This window comes from Podarcis erhardii, assembly GCF_964252035.2.
Source record: "Podarcis erhardii genome assembly, chromosome: 8".
In the NCBI taxonomy this organism is placed as follows: domain Eukaryota; kingdom Metazoa; phylum Chordata; class Lepidosauria; order Squamata; family Lacertidae; genus Podarcis; species Podarcis erhardii.
The window spans coordinates 34,588,039-34,604,490 of record NC_138499.1 but is presented as its reverse complement, the minus strand read 5'-3'; the positions used below and the strand labels follow the sequence as shown (position 1 = coordinate 34,604,490).

General features: G+C 43.3%; 1 protein-coding gene across 6 annotated transcripts in view; it reads left to right on the top strand.

Moving 5' to 3' along the window:
* The first annotated feature begins 338 nt into the window (after positions 1-338).
* The window catches only part of SULF1 (sulfatase 1), a 102,962-nt gene continuing 86,848 nt past the window's right edge, over positions 339-16,452 (top strand). The window contains exons 1-2 of one of the 6 annotated variants that reach the window (XM_081874077.1): positions 339-551; positions 13,334-13,392. The gene's annotated coding sequence lies outside the window, so the exon portion shown is untranslated. Of the gene's footprint in view, positions 552-689; positions 741-1,233; positions 1,363-1,562; positions 1,638-13,333; positions 13,393-16,452 lie in introns of those variants that run through there. The other 5 variants (XM_081874076.1, XM_081874071.1, XM_081874074.1 and 2 more) reach the window with 5 other exon arrangements.

Here is a 16,452-nt window from a genome sequence, read left to right as displayed (position 1 = left end):
AGGTTCTCCAGCGGGAGCTTTTGATCTCTTCCTCTAGCTGAGGAGGAAGGCTTTTTTATTTGGAGATTCCCAACAGCCTTGCCATGTGCTTTTTTCTTTGGTGCCCCCCCCCCCAGCATTTCTCTCCCGTGCGTCTCACAGCTAAGGGTCCTTTGGGAATGCAAGGAGTTGGGAGGCGCGCTAAAGACCGCCCCCCCCCCCGCCTGCAAAGCCACCCTCTCTCTCTTCCCCCCAGCCAGAATAGGGGGCGGAGGCGAAGAGGCCTCCCCTCCCCTCTACCTTCCCCGCTGACCCCGCCCCTCGCCTCCTGCTCCTGCGGCTGCTGGATTTCTTAATAGCCGCCCTTTTTCTGTCGGCAACTCTCAGGTTACCGGGCTTAAGTGCGCGCTCCGACCTGGAGCCTCGCGTCGTCGCCGCCGCCGTCTTCGTCGCTGCCTCGCCGGCGCTTCCTCCGGAGCCACCCCGCGCCGGCGATTGGCTCGGGCAGCCCCCGCGGTCTTGACACAGCGGCGCGCCGGGGGCTTGAGGACGTGTTGCAACAGATGGTTGGGGTTAGTGTGTGTCATCGCGTTCGAGTGGGGATTAGGCGAGCCGAGGGCGGCCCAGGCGGAGCGGGGTGGTCTCCTCCGGCTGCGCAAAGGAAGCAGCCAGAGAGGTGGCGCCTGGGCGCGCTCTTTCCTCGGGGGGGGGGGAGCGCGGAAGAGGGTCCCTTTTTACGCAGGAAGCGGCAGATCGCCCAGGTAAAAGGGACAAAAGTCAGCGGAGGATTCCCTCTGTGCTGCCCCTTTCTCTTCCCAGCCACCCTTCTCTCTCTCTCTCTCTCTCTCTCTCTCCTCTGCTTTTGAATGGAATGCTAGCCCGGCGCACTTGGTCCAAGCCGGTCGCGGCCGTCTTATCAATGCTCCTATTGTATAGCTGACAGATAACAGCGGGCAGAGCTTGATGCCTGCCTTCCCTCGCAGACCTGACACTCTGGATGCACTTTGAGGTCACGCTCGAGAAGGTGTTGCAGCAGCAACAGCAGCCTCTGGTCGGCGGGGAAGGTGGGGTGGGGGACGGGATGGACTGCGGCGGGGGAGTGTCTTTTACGCACCCACGTGCACGCTTTCGACCCCCCCTCCCCAGATTTTTGATGCTAAGGAAGCTTTAGTTGCGCCCTAGAGCGATGCCAGGGTCTTACATCTCTCCCCACCACCACTGCCAGTAGTAGCAGATCATCCAAGTACCAAAAAAAAAAACCGAAACAAAAAAGTTTGGCCGGGTTCTCCTTGGAAAGCGCCCGCACGCAACTCTGCTATCTTCGGGAACCGGGTGCCAAGAAAGACAGCGGGGCGGAATTTGTGCTTTGGCCGGTTCAGAGAGGCAAGTCAGGTTCTTCTTTTGGAGAGGTCTCCGGTGTAGTTGGTTTTTGTTTTTCCCGGGACGGGCTCCTTTTGACAAATCCAGGGCTGGGTTGGGTTGGGGTATGTCGATGACTTGGCAAAGCTGCCTGCTGGATTTCCAGGGTGGTGATGGTGGGAGGAGGGCGAGGAGCAGCAGCAGCAGCAGCAGCAAGCTGAGAGCAGCAGCCCAGCACTGGGGAGATGAGAAGCTGCGCTCGCAGCTGCGCGGAGCAGATGGATGTAATTCATTTGCAGGTCTGTTTGTGAAAGTTTTACGACTCGCTGAAAACTAAGTAGCATCACCATAACGGATCATTAAAGTCTAGCTGTATTTATTTATAGATTCTAAACAGCTTCTCCGAAGTGTTAATTAAATTGAAAGGGGCTTTTCTTTTTTTTCTTTTTTAAACAAATCTTCAGGGAAGGAACAAGATGCAGAGACTTGGGCAAATAAATGGTCCTTAATCTGCGTTAATGCGACGACTTTCAGGCGAAGCTGATTTTGCCAACATGCCTCCTACCCCTACATGTGGGGATTGGTGCTTAGGAGGATTTCCAGATTTAAAGTGCAATGTTATGCCCCCTTGCTTTGGGAGTAAACCCATTGAACTCAATGGGATTTCCTTGGTAAATGGAGGATTGGGACCTGTAACTGCTCTCCAGGCTCCTATGGCGCAAGTTACTTGCCAACTTAAGTAGAATGTGTGGTTTGTTGGTTAGATATGATTGGCTCTCTGTTTCTTATATATTTCGAGGCATCCGGTTTTGTTTTGTTTTGTTTGTGTTAATCTGTGACCAAATAACAATATTTAGCCTTGAAAGAAAGAAATTCGCATAGGCATTAACTCTTGCATCCCTTGTTGGAATGTAAGAATTGCGAGAAGTTATTCTCTCTCATGGGTGGTGGCTGTGGGGGGGGGTTTGCTATGCCCTCAACCTTTACAGGTGAGAGATTCTCTAAGTGATACTGTGCCTAATCCTTTCTGGAATAAGATCTGAGGAATGTAGGGGGGTGTGATGGAGGATGCGTGCTTCGGATAACATCACCCCTAAAACTTTTCAAGTTAAATGCATACATTTAGCATTCCCCTGTCTGCTTGGCTGCCTTACAGATTATACACTCTCTCCAAGAAAGCATCGTTTTTTTCCTAAATAATCCCTCCAGCAGTATCAAATAAGGGTATTGGCAAACTGCTAATTAGTTAAATGAAATGACTAAAATGGGAGTGTTTTGATTCTCTCTCTCTCCACCCCCTTCCACACAAAGCTCCTAAGGAGAGGTGGGAAGCTTTCCCAGATATTTTTAAAGGCAGAAAAAGAGAATGCTTGCAAATGGGGGTTAAAACTTCCATGGGCTGAACAGCTCCAGCTGCCCTTTCATATCTGGAGAAATGTGGCTGGCGAGGCTTGTTCTGTAAGCCACCTTGTCTCCACAAAGATATACAATATGGTACAAGGCAAGGTGCAGCGGTGTGGTGTCAAGAATATAAACACGCAAAGCGGTGTCAATCTAATTGCTTCCTGCTGTGGAGCTGCATTTTAGGTAACTGACCTACCACCTGATTCTGTGCATATTTACTCCAGAAGTAGGTCCCGCTGAGTTGGATAGAATTTGTGAGGAAGGATTGTGAGGTTAGTGACATTAATGTCCTTGAAAACTTCTGGGTGCCAAGAGGTGGAGGGAGAGAAACTGAGCAGGGATCTAAATTCTGTTCTCGCATCACTTGACCTGACGGGGGACTATCTTTAAAAAGAAAAGACAATGCCCTCCGGCTAGTCCAAGCTCTCTGTCGAAGCAGAATCTACTGTTCCAGATGGTAAATGTTCAAAGGAATATTTATGGCTACTGCTGCATACCTCAGGTTGACATTTGGTTTCTTCCTGACAGCACTTGTGCTGGGTACACACAGATGAAGTTCCCATTAGCGACTCGACAGCTGTAAAACTGTTCAGAGTTTAGGATGTTGCACAGGGAGATTATCTGAAGAACAAGGGGGAGAGAGAAAAAGTTCCTGGGGGGTGTGGCGAAGCCCTGCGGCTGACAGGTCTGCCGCTATGCAGGACAATCTTCCAATTTGGGTGGAATAGGCATTTTTGCCTCCCTTCTCTCTCTCTCTCTCTCTCTCTCTCTCTCTCTCTCTCTGTGTGTGTGTGTCTTCTTTATGGAATGCAGAACATACCAGACGAGTCACAAGCCAATGTGGTGTAATGGGTAGAGTGTTAGACTTGGAACAGGACTCATTGCTCAGCTATGAAGACCACTAAGTAGCTCTGGCCAAGTTGTTACTTGTCAAGCTAACCTAGAATTATAGTTTATAGCAGCCTGTCTTGTACCGAGTCAGAAAATTTGGTTGCTCTGGCTCAGTCCTGAGTGAAAGCAGCTTTCCAGGGTTTCTTTCCCAACCTTACCTGGAGATGCCTCGCAAGGTTGTTGTGAGAAGTGGTGTAGTGGAGCTGGAACAGGAGAGCAGGCAAGTGTAGCTTCTAGGATGACTTCAGAGGAGGAGCAAAATGCCACCATCTTGTTGGAACACCTTGCTCTGGCATGTGGCTGAGGTGGTAATGAGGCTTTCAAGTTTTAGTTGGTCACAGATTAACATATAGAAGGAAGGGTGGTGGTGCCCCCGGCCATTCCTTTCCTTCTGTGCCTGCTTGCTTTATGGTACCATTATTAATATGGCTGTTGACATCTTTGCCCCGCCTGTTTTATAAGTCATTGTAATGCGATGATATTGTGTAAATGTATCCTTCTATGATATCCTTTTTTCTTTTTTTTTAACAACAAAGAGTGGCTAATAGTTTTCACAATAAAACTAATTACATGGGGAATGAAGAAAATATTCAAGCAGAGGCCTTATGCTTCTTTCTCTTGGCAGGGTTTCTACTTCACATAAGCAGTTTAAATAGTAGTGCTTCTTTTTAAGATAGTTTATGTTACTAACAGAAAGCTAAATGCTGCATTTCATCTGGTGGAAGATCTTTTGTTAAAGCTCTGTGTTTTGCAACTTGAACCTATGCACTTGGGCAGGGGTAGGCAACCTAAGGCCTGTGGGCCGGATGCAGCCCAATTACTTTCTCAATCTGGCCAATGGACAGTCTGGGAATCAGCGTGTTTTTACATGAGTAGAATGCGTCCTTTTCTTTAAAATGCATCTCTGGGTTATTTGTGAGGCATAGGAATTTGTTCATACTTTTTTCCAAAATATAGTCCGGCCCACCACATGGTCTGAGGGACCATGGCTGAAAAAGGTTGCTGACCCCTGCACTTGGGGGTAACTTCCTCTGAGTTCAAGGGAGTTTACTCCTGTGTAACTATGCACAAGAGTGCTGTCATGCCGTATGGCTAATCCGGGTTGTCAGTATAGTTGTTCTCTGTGAATCAACACAGCTGCCTGCATTTTTGGACTCTCCTTGTGAGTGCAGCTATGAACTGTCCTTGGAGACTTTCCTGTTGTGTTCCTGCAGCTCAACATTAATCTCTGGAACACAGGAAGCTGCCTTGAACGCACTCAGACAGTTGGGTCCCACCTAGCTCAGTGATGTCTAAACTGGCTGGCAGCATTTCTGAAGGGCTTCAGGCAGGGAAACTCTCCCAGCCCTTGCCTGGAGAGGCTAGGGGTTGAACCCAAGACCTGCTGCCTGCAAGGCTCGACCTCTGAACTACAGCCCTTCCCTGGGGACAAATCCCTTAAGAGAAAGGTTGGGATATAAATGTGTGATGGTGGCAGGCATTACCATTGTGGTCAGAAAGAGCAGAACTAAAGGATCAAAGGTTGGGTTTTACTTGTGTGCCTGAGATGCCTTTGTCACCTGCACTCAAGAGACAGAAATGTAATTTCACTGAACTGTGCAACATTATTTGCTTTAACCCAGTTCATTTTTATTCTGGCAAGGAATGCAGTGACTTGCTAGAGGCTGAACATGCTTTGATGTAGATTGGCTTAATTGTGTGTTAGTTTATTACTTGGCAGGGGGTTACTCTTTCTGGCAATTCATAGTCCAGGTAAGGTGAGCATGTTCAGCTCTGCAGCATTTTGATTTGAGCTGTGGCTGGTTTATGTAAATCTTGCTAACAATGTATAACTGTACATCTTTCAAAACAGCATGGAATATATCTGAATAGATAAATAGAATGGGGGGAAAGGAGCAGATTTTGTGACTGTCGCAGAATGTTGTCTTTTCTTATTACACTTGTTGCCATGCTCATCCTGGAAAAACTTGAGAGAAAATGGGCTTGCATCTCTCCGTACTTTGAAATTGTAGCAGATATCGGGATCCCAGTTAAAGAACTTCGTGGGTTTTCATTCTGGGCAAGGACTAAAGAAAACAGATTGTGAAACATGCTGAGATGGTGCGGGACAGCATTTCCAAATATGGAAGGCATTATAAACCACCACTCTTACAGGAAGTTAGGCATCTATGGAAAGAATGATTTTTGAATGATTTTCAAATACTCTTCTGGCTAGGTCATCTATTGCAAAAGATTTTGGATGGTTTATTATCAAGGCTTTGAGCCTTGATAATACAGAATCATAGAGCTGCCTAGGCGTATCAAGTTTTTTTTTAAAATTTTAAAAAATGATACAGTGTTTATGTGTATAGGTATGGCTTATTACAACCATATGAAGCTGGAGTTCTGGTTGTGAGTTTGAAAATATAAGGAAGACCCTTTGACATTCAAGGATTTTTCCATTTGAAGATGGATGGGTTTATACTTCTTACAGGGCTACAGACCTGATTGCCTGGTGATTTGTGAGGCTTTTAACACAAAAAGGCAGTTCCTGTGTTGCCACAAGTTTTTACATCCAATATCCAAACTTAGGATACTCTTGTGATGGCTAGAGCTATATCACAGCATCTTAGAATTTTGCAGCAACAATGTCATATTAATTGGGGGGGGGGAATGGGCACTAATGTTGAATGGCTTCTGCTATTCAGAGCCAGCCCTACCATTTGACTGTGGCAGCCACCTGAGGCAGCTGATTTTGGCTGTCTCAACCTAATGGTAGACATCAATAAAATGGTACGCAAGTTTTCATAAATTGCTTTGTTAAAAAACAACAACCGCTAAATCAAATGGTGTGTAAATTTTATGAAATAAGTTGTTGGTTATTTAATTTATTATTGATTTTATTTTTACTTCCAGGGAGCAGGAGAGATTTTCTGTCTCAAGTGCTAAAATAAGTGGAAAGACTTTGGGGTACCATGACCAGTATGGAGTAGTTTGGGGAGATAGGATGCTATTAGGTACCAAAATGTCTTAGGGCTGCACTGCTGCTATTTTAATCTGAATACTACAATCTTCTTCAAAGGAATCCTTGAAGACGTGATGTTAATGTTCAGGGAATATCAGCAGTTACCACCATCTCTTCTTCATATACTGGTTCCTCTTATTAGTATAACAGAGAGAAAGGTCCTAGCAGTAATATGTGTAAATGCATGGGAGAAATGAAAACACATCAGCCAGTAAGTGCTTTCATGATCAAATTTCAGTTGGTTTCTATAGGACTTGTATCAGCGTGAATATTTTTGAGGTTTGATTTGGACACAATAAGTTTGGATGTTACAGGTAAAGCCAGTCTTTTTGTTTTTTTAAAGAGTCTTTGCTCATTCTTCCACAGCTTGTTTGACATCCACTTGCGTCCAGGAGCTATTTTTTTATTTACGCCAATGTTATCTGCTGCTCTACTGGCAGGAAATGACTTTGTTTCCCACCAGTATATCTGCAGGTGGCTTCAAATCTCTATTCTTTATAGGGCTGGATGATTACTCTTTTCTTCAGCATTTTTTTATGGGATCATGGATTATTGGAGCTATTTAAGAGATGACTAATTCAGAACTGTCAGTCATACTTTTTTTTTAACCAAGTCATGGAAATCAAGGCTATATAAGCTTGGCTGACATGTTTGGCTTCCATGGAGTCATTAAGTGCAAAATGCAGTAAGCGCAAAGTGAACTGTCCCTTACATATTTTATGTTTACTTGGAAGTAATCCCTAGTGAGTTCAGCAAGATTATAACTCCCAAATACATGTGTATAGGATTGTAACCTTAATGTGTGATCACCCTGTGGGGTTCCTTCACCCCAAATTAAAAATAAATGAGGAATGCCTGATATTAGAGTGGAATTAAAGCCTGGGATACTGATCAAGATAGAAGTCCAACTGTCCAAAACACAATTAGCTCCTCTTCCATCATTGTCACCTCTCCTAGTTGACTAGAGAACTTGGAGACAAATCAGTCCCAAACCGGAGGACGGTGATGTCACAAAAAAGAGAAATGAAGATTTCTGTTTCCAGTGGCCATGAAAAGCAAATTGTTAAGATGTAACCATGAAGATTTCAGTGGAATTTATTTAGGTATAACAAGGCACAGAGTTGTTGGAAGCTTTTAATAAATCTATTTTAGATTTTTCCAGTTGAGGATTTCTGTCTTTAGTATGCTGTTACAGTGAAGCCATCTTCATGTTTTCATAGAATCACAGAATTGTAGAGCTATTGTAGAGACCACAAAGGCCATCTAGGCTAATCTCCTGCAAATGCAGGAATCTTTTGCCCAGTGTGGGGCTCAAACCCATGACTCTGAGATTAAGAGTCTCATGCTCTGCTGGCTGAGTATGTGAAGGAACCTTCACAGAATGAAGAGGAAACGGGATTGTACCACAGGCCCAGCTCCTAACATTAAGAACTCCCAATGCCTCACCCCAACCGTAACCATGCATGAAGTGAGGAAGCCTACATGCATAGACTTTCCTTCTTCAGACGTTCCTCTTAATCATGTGGAGCCTTCTTCATAATGTGTGAAAAAGGCTTAAGTCTCTCTTACAGGGATGGGAAACCTGTGGTCCTCCAGATGTCGGTGGACTATAGATCCTATTATCCTTGACCTTTGGCTGTGGTGGCTGGAGCTGATGGGAGTTGGAGTTCATCAATGTATGGCAGGCCACAGATTCTCCATCCATGCCCTCCAGTTTCCAAAAATCCTGTGTATTGTTGCAATTCCCACCCAGGCCACTCAGGGTGGGAGCAGGAATGGAAAAACAGAGGGTGGAGGAAACCACACCCAACAAATCTTACACTTCATTGGCACTATGGCGATCTCTGACCACATAATCGTCTCCATCTGTCTGTTTAGTTGCTTGTATGATGGCTGCTCAAGTGGTTCAGGTCAGCTATAACAATGCCAAAGACACATCCTTAAAATGAAAGGGGGCAGCTTTAACGTGACAGAACCATTCCAGCACCAATCATCCAAGCACGTAACACTGGAGGGAGGTTCCCACAAGGCTTGGAAATCAAACAGTAGCCGTGCTGCCAGCATCTATGTGTGATGATTCCTAGCCATTTTTCAGAAACGAGAAGGGGACAGTGACTTCCAGATGATGCCATGTGTTGCCAAAGTTGCACAGAGTGTTCTAGGAAGTGCACACAAGATTTACTTAATTGGTTCAATATCCCAGCAAAACTTGGGCTTTGAAGCCTTTCTTCAGAGGGAGATTATTGGTTAAACGGCTTTTAATACACACATAGCATTCATTAGGCACCATGGTCTTTTGTGTAGCTATATTTATTACATTCCCCCAACCCTGAAGAAGCTAAAATGGATACTTCATTGGGTCTATAAATCTTACATGTGCCTTCCTAGAACCTTTATTGCTCTGGGGCTATTGCCCTCCCTTGTTGTGATTGGTCATCATAGTTCTGCAACTGGTTGTCTTAGATCAGGCTTAGGCAAACTCTGCCCTCCAGATGTTTTTGGTCTACAACTCCCATGATCCCTAGCTAACAGGACCAGTGGTCAGGGATGATGGGAATTGTAGTCCCAAAACATCTGGAGGGCTGAGTTTGCCTATGCCTGTTTTAGATTGTGCATGGTGAATTTTTAAAAGTACTAAATGTACATTATGAAAACAGTGTTGTCACTCCTACAACTGTGCTGGCTTGGACTGATGGGGTTTGTAGTCCAAAACATCTGGCAGGTACATTGTTGGTGAGGGCTGAAGTAGATGGTCTAAGCAAGATCACATAGTTGGAAGGACATCTACGCAGGTTTTTCAGGAAAGCACCTATGCCAGTCTATTCAAGAATAAGTCCCATTGAGTTCAGTGATACTCTTAGGTAAGTGAATGTAGGATTGCAACTGACATATTTGCTCATGATTTCTCAGCCTAAAAAAACTATGGCCAGTTCTGACAATTGCTTGCACTTAATGAAAGCTGCAGGTAGGTAGCCTTGTTGGTCTGCCGTAGTCGAAACAAAATAAAAAAAATCCTTCCAGTAGCAACTTAGAGACCAACTAAGTTTGTTATTGGTATGAGCTTTCGTGTGCATGCACACGAAAGCTCATACCAATCCAATAACAAACTTAGTTGGTCTCTAAGGTGCTACTGGAAGGATTTTTTTTATTTAATGAAAGCTATTACAGTAGAGAGAAATGGTCATTTTGCAGAGTCTGTGGAAGAATTAAGATTATGGTTCTGGTTCAGTTTCCAATGACAATGTGCACTATTTCAGGGTCTTCCTGTCACAGGTGAAGTCCTGTTCCTTTAGTCTCTGTCCTTATGGAAAGACAACTTGCTTTTTTTGTAGCAAAGGCTGTTTAAGGCTGCAGTTGACAAGATTTGCTTCTTGATGGGACTGGAAAAGCAGTAGTAATGCACAGAGTCTGCACTGGCTTTATTACAGCCCTTGCAATACAACCTCTGTAGTTCAAGGCACACTCTGACATTTTGTTGTTGCACTGAGGTATGCTGACCCTGGCATGGTCTCCGCTCTGTACCGCTCTGAAGCAGTTAGTGCATCCACAAGACATAGTGAAGACCACTGTCTCCTACACCCTTTCTAAAAATGAATTAGCCCAACCCTCCATTAATCATGCCTATGCCAGTGAGGTTTCCATGCTCTTTGTAGATCTCTAAAAGGGATGGTGGACCCACCTACAAGCTTTACTTGTTGCAATCCTGGAAGTGTTTGCTTGGCTACTAGAGGAAGTAGGCTGTTGAGCTAGATGGGTGCTTGGTCTGAACCAGGAAGAGTCATCATGAAGTGGCGGGGGTGGGGAGTCCTTGTTTCACACTACAAAAAAGGTGTGTGGATTAAAGCCCTTTGAGTTATCTATTGCAGCTGGTGTCTGTGGGCAGAGCCGGTGCCCTCAGGTTCTTTTCACAACTGTTAGCTCTACAGTGGTACCTCGGGTTAAATACTTAATTCGTTCTGGAGGTCTGTTCTTAACCTGAAACTGTTCTTAACCTGAAGCACCATTTTAGCTAATGTGGCCTCCTGCTGTTGCTGCACTGCCGGAGCACGATTTCTGTTCTCATCCTGAAGCAAAGTTCTTACCCTGAGGTACTATTTCTGGGTTAGCAGACTCTGTAACCTGAAGCATATGTAACCCGAGGTACCACTGTATTCCTGTACCACATGAGTGTGCAGTAGTGCATCTCTTATGGGATAGTTGACAGTCTTTCCCTACCAACAGTCCAAGTAATTCAGTTTGCTTAGAAATGAGAGCAGTTCCATTGCCATATCAGCAATGGGAATAAATCTCTGTGCTAGCTTGTAGGGAACTAAGCTTCAGTATGGTCATGTTGAAGTGACCACAGGGCAAAGAGTCCAAATATCATGAACATTAGTTCTTTTTGGCTTATGTGGATCCATGGGGTTCTGTTTGGTCCCCAAACTTTTTTATTGTCTGCATGAAACCACTGATGGAAGAGTCATCTGATGATTGGGAGTTGGGTGTCATCAATATACAGGTGATACCCATATCTATCTATCTATCTATCTATCTATCTATCTATCTATCTATCTATCTATCTATCTATCATCTATCTATATCTATCTCACTATCTCTATTGTGCTGTGGTAATCCTGAACTGTTGTCTGGGCTCAACGGACTGAATGTGAGCTAATAAACTGAAGTTTAATCCAGACAAGACTCTAGTGCTTTCTGAATAGTAGGTCTGGGTCATGTCATTCTGGCTGTTGTATCACTCCTGGTTAGATCTACGTTGGACTACTGCAATGCACTCTGTTTGGGGCTGTCCTTGAAGAGTGTTACAAAGAGCTATTAAAAATGTAGCATCTAGTGTAGTTTTGGTGTTCACTGCTTAGGATGCATATATTATATCAGATTTTTCATTAGCTCTGGTTCCGATTAATTTCAGTTCACAGTTCAAAGTGGTGTTTGATACCTAAAGAGTCCTAAATGGCTTTGGGGCCAGGCTTTCTGAAACACCCTCTCTTCCCGCATGGATCTGTATATTCACTGCATTAAGCATCTGAAGATCTGCTCCATGTTCCACCATCTTCACTAATGTGCTTGGTTGGGGGACATTAGAACAGCACCAGATTGTCCAGCTCCTTTCCAAAAGAGGTTTTATTTTCCCCACTTCTTTGGATGGCATAAATGTTCTTTTAATTTGCCTTCAACTCCTGTTGTGAAGAGGGTTTTTTTAAAAAAAAAAAACACACCAAAAAAACACACCTGACTCTAACAGCCCTCCTGAATACTGATTGAGATACTGTATTTCTTTTATCTCAATATTTTAATTTTATTCTAGTGTTTTTTCATCTGGAACCAGCCTTTCGGGGCAAAAAGTGAGGTAGAAATTATTTAAAATAAATACAAAAAAAATCAAGCAAAGGTTAAAAGGGCTTGGAAAGTTTTGTTGTTGTTTTCTTTGGTAGATGTGAAAAAAACCAGAGCTCTTGTGCTGTGTGGTCCTCTTGCATTATTCTGACCTGTGGAATAAAGTCTCTTCATCCAAAAGGCTCTCAGTCAAACTTTTATACCAAATTCAAAGTCATTAAATCATTTATTCCCTTAAAAGCTTTGACTTCTCTGTTATAAAGATCTTATCTCAAGGCACTCCCAAACTCCCCTTCTTGTTATGCTCCATACTAAGTTATACTTGGCTCATTTCCTAGAAACTTTCTCTGAAAGATTTCTAAGCATACCAGATACTTACAATGAAACAATATGTGATAAGGCTTCTGCATAATATCTAGACATTTATCATCATTTTACTTAACCTGCCTATTTAACCTAAATAGGAGCCACTCAAATTCCGACTAGCCTCACATTTCTGCAGTCTGGATTTTATGGCCGAATATTTCATAATTGTTCTATAAATCTCTAGTTCTTTTCCATAGTCAAAAGCACCTCACAGTAAATATGTTAATGTTATCTATGTGCTTCTTACTTTGATGTGCCACATTGGAGTAAAAAGGTCCAATTGAGAATATTTTGTGACTGGGCTTTGTTGCAAATGCAAGATTTCAATTCCTTTATACTTTTTCATTGGGAGGGAATGACATTATTCCTGCCAATCTGCAAGCCTTGTGCCTTAACAAATGCTGTCCATGACACCTTGCAAGGGCTAAATGCCATGACTGTCCCACTGGGTTTTTAAAAGAAGAAATACTCTGATTTGGTCAACATGTCGCTACTATAATTCTGTAGTAAGCATTATGCAGATGTCATTATTTATGTAGCTTGGCACGCACTTTGTGATGATGGTCAAGATCTGGTGCAGGGTTGCAGTTTCGGCAGCGCAGTGACTGAGCAACTGTTTTACTCGCAGGAAAAGTCAGGTTGAGTTCCTGACATCTCCAGGTATGACTGGGAAATGTGCCTGTCTGAGGCTCACCACTTAAGAAATTTAATTATTTTAAAATATATATTAAGTGATTTATGATTGCTTTAAAATAAATGGCCTGTAGACATCTAATGAGTTCATGCATAAGGTGGACATTGACCCTGGCTTCCCATGTTCACATCCCAGCATTCTCTCTGTCTTGTATTGCAAATGTTTCCATACCCTTTTACGTTTAAATAATTTAATGTTCAAATAAATAAAGCTGTCCTATAATGCTTTAAAAAGTGGAGTTAAAAAACATTTTTTTAAAAGAGCACATATTTACTCACGGTTAACTTTGCTTCTCCCAACAGCTGGGCATCCACATCTGGGCTCATGTTTTACAGTTCCTTTCTTTCAAACTGCAGACAAGGTAAGCAAATCAGTTTTTTCAAGGGACTAACCAGAGACAATTTGGATTCCAATGCAAGCTAAATGGAGGGAAAGCAACAAGTTGAGAATTGGCGTTCTCCTTAGTTTCCACGATGCCATCATTTTTGCAGTGCATCTTGACCTGGGGGGCAGGCAGCAATCTACAGTGTGGGTGATGAAGTCTTCCCTGAAAATGGGACGTACACAAGGACACAGATTCTACATTCAGGTTTTTACTTCTACACAACTAGAGAGGGGTGTGTGCGAGTGTGATGTATGTGATGTATACTTCTAACGTGCAACCCTAACCATGCCTACTCAGAAGGATGTCTATTGAATTCCATGGGACTTTCAGATAAGCAGATTTAGGATTGCAGCCTTGGTAAGTGTAAAAATATACAAAGATAACAGTATATACCACAGAATGTATGTGCATAAGAACTGGGGACAGGAGTCTTACTTGTGGCTTAACAAGAGACAATAACATTTTGAAGGATGGGAAACCCCTTTTCTCTCAAAATACGCTTTTAAATAACACACACACACACACACACACACACACACACACACACACACACAAAAAAAACTTCCAAGAACCATGATGCAAAAACTTCCAAGAACCATGATGCAGTACTTGACAAAATGCAAAATCTCATGGATTCTGATCTTCAGAATCTGATCTTCACATTAGAGATGGGGATCAAGTCCTTTTGTATAGGACAGGAGGGAGGGAGTCATGGATATTAGAGAAAAATAGATTAGCTCTGATCTCCGATGTCTCTGCTCTAGTGATTCAAACGTAATTTCACTTAGTTTAAAATAATCTTTGCAAATTCATGTTGCTTATATAGCCTGCCTGGTAATATTTGCTTTATAATTGGATTGTTATATTCACTCTGATATTAAGCTTTCTCTCCCCTCCACCTTTTCTGCTAGTTGTTTCCTCTTAGCTAAGTATTTTCTAATTATTATTTTACTTACTGGCTCATCTGCATTTTAGTTGCTTTATTGCTGTCTGTCTCCAAAAGAGTCTTTTTAAGGGAGAGGAACTTTGGGTAAACTAGTATTGTTAACTTTGTTGGCTAACATAAGAAGATGAACATGTAGTGAAAACATTTTGGCAGCTTCAAAGCAGTTATACTATCAGGGGTCACAGGTAGGGAATTCAAACCTGACCTAAAGTCAATTGTTTTGTATTGAGCCTTAGTGGAAACCCACTGTTTATGAAATCCTGACATGTAGATGATGAAACTAGAGCTGGAATAGCTCATTATTTAAGTGTGATGATCCAAGCTATTGTTTAAAAAAATATAATTGACTTGTATGAGTATAAATATTTAGAACTAATTCAGAAAAAAATAAGGAGGCCTTTAACACATTGACCCCTTATCATCTTAGCTTGTTCCCTTCTCCTTTGGGACATAGTCAGAGAAATCATTTTGATAAGAATGGATAGCTCCTTAAGAATCCTTAGATAGCTTTGAAAATGTGGTTTTGCTTATTGCAACTCTCAGTACTGAGTTTTTTGCATATGTTCTGTGCTATCATAGTATATCTTGTTATATAAATATTACTTGATATTTTAAAAGTAAACTAAGGCTGAAATCCTAATCCCACTTATCTGGACATAAACTGAATTCAATAGGACTTGTTTCTGAGTAGACAAGTCTAGTGTTGCACTATAAGTTTTTGGGGTTTTTTAATGAACTTTCTCTCAAATAATTAGATTCCTATTATCCACACAATACCTGTCAGGTTATCAGTTGCATCCCACTAACTTTTGCTCACTAACTTGCAATTCAGGTTACCGGTTGCATCCCACTAACTTTTACTCAGAGTAGACCCACTTAAATTAATGGACCAAACTTAGCTATGTTTGCTCTGTGTATGGTTAGCACTGGGTACAACCCTATGTTCCTTATGGGTAACCTCACAGATTTTGCCACTCAAAGTTTGCTTAGCTAATAATAATAAAAAAATTTATTTATACCCCGCCCTTCCCAGCCAAGGCCAGGCTCAGGGCGGCTAACAAGCAATAATAAAAATGAGTTGAATGAATACAACTTAAAAACAAGATTAAAATAGAACAATTAAAATATTGAAACATTAAAATATTAAAATGCAGCCTCATCACAGGAGGAGAAAGGAAAAAGAAAAAAGAAAGAGGGGGAAGGAATCAAATTGGCTCCAAGCCAAAGGCCAGGTGGAACAACTATGTCTTACAGGCCCTGCGGAAAGAAATCAGATCCTGCAGGACCCTGGTCTCATGAGGCAGAGCGTTCCACCAGGCCGGAGCCAGTGTTGAAAAGGCCCTGGCCCTGGTTGAGGCTAATCTGTCTTCCTTAGGGCCCGGGACCTCTAGGGTGTTGCTATTTATGGACCTTAAGGTCCTCCGTGGGGCATACCGGGAGAGGCTGTCCCGTAGGTACGAGGGTCCTAGGCTGTGAAGGGCTTTAAAGGTCAAAACCAGCACCTTAAATCTGACCCTGTACTCCACCGGGAGTTAGTGCAGCTGGAAAAGCACTGGGTGAATATGCTCCCATGGCAGAGACCCTGCGAGGAGCCTCGCTGCAGCTTTCTGCACCCGCTGGAGTTTCTGGGACAGCTTCAAGGGCAGCCCCGCGTAGAGCGAATTACAGTAGTCAAGCCTGGAGGTGACCGTTGCATGGATCACTGTGGCCAGGTCGGGGCGGGAAAGGTAAGGGACGAACTGCTTGATGCTGCGAAGATGGAAAAATGTCGCCTTGGCTGTTGCTGTAACTTGCGCCTCCATGGAAAGGGAGGCGTCAAGGATTACACCCAAACTCTTAATGGAAGGCAATGGCACTAATTGGGCCCCCGCAAGAGAAGGGAGTTGGTCCCTCATCCCCATGCCATCCCGACCCAGCCATAGGACCTCTGTCTTTGAAGCTACTTACCTGAGAACTTACCTGTGAAAGGCATATGGTAACAGGGGAACCTGAGCGGCCTTTCAGGTGTCAATGGACTCCTAACTCCCATATGCCCCAGTCAGAATTGTTGGTTGTCAGAGATTATGGGAGTTGTAGTTCATTAACATCTC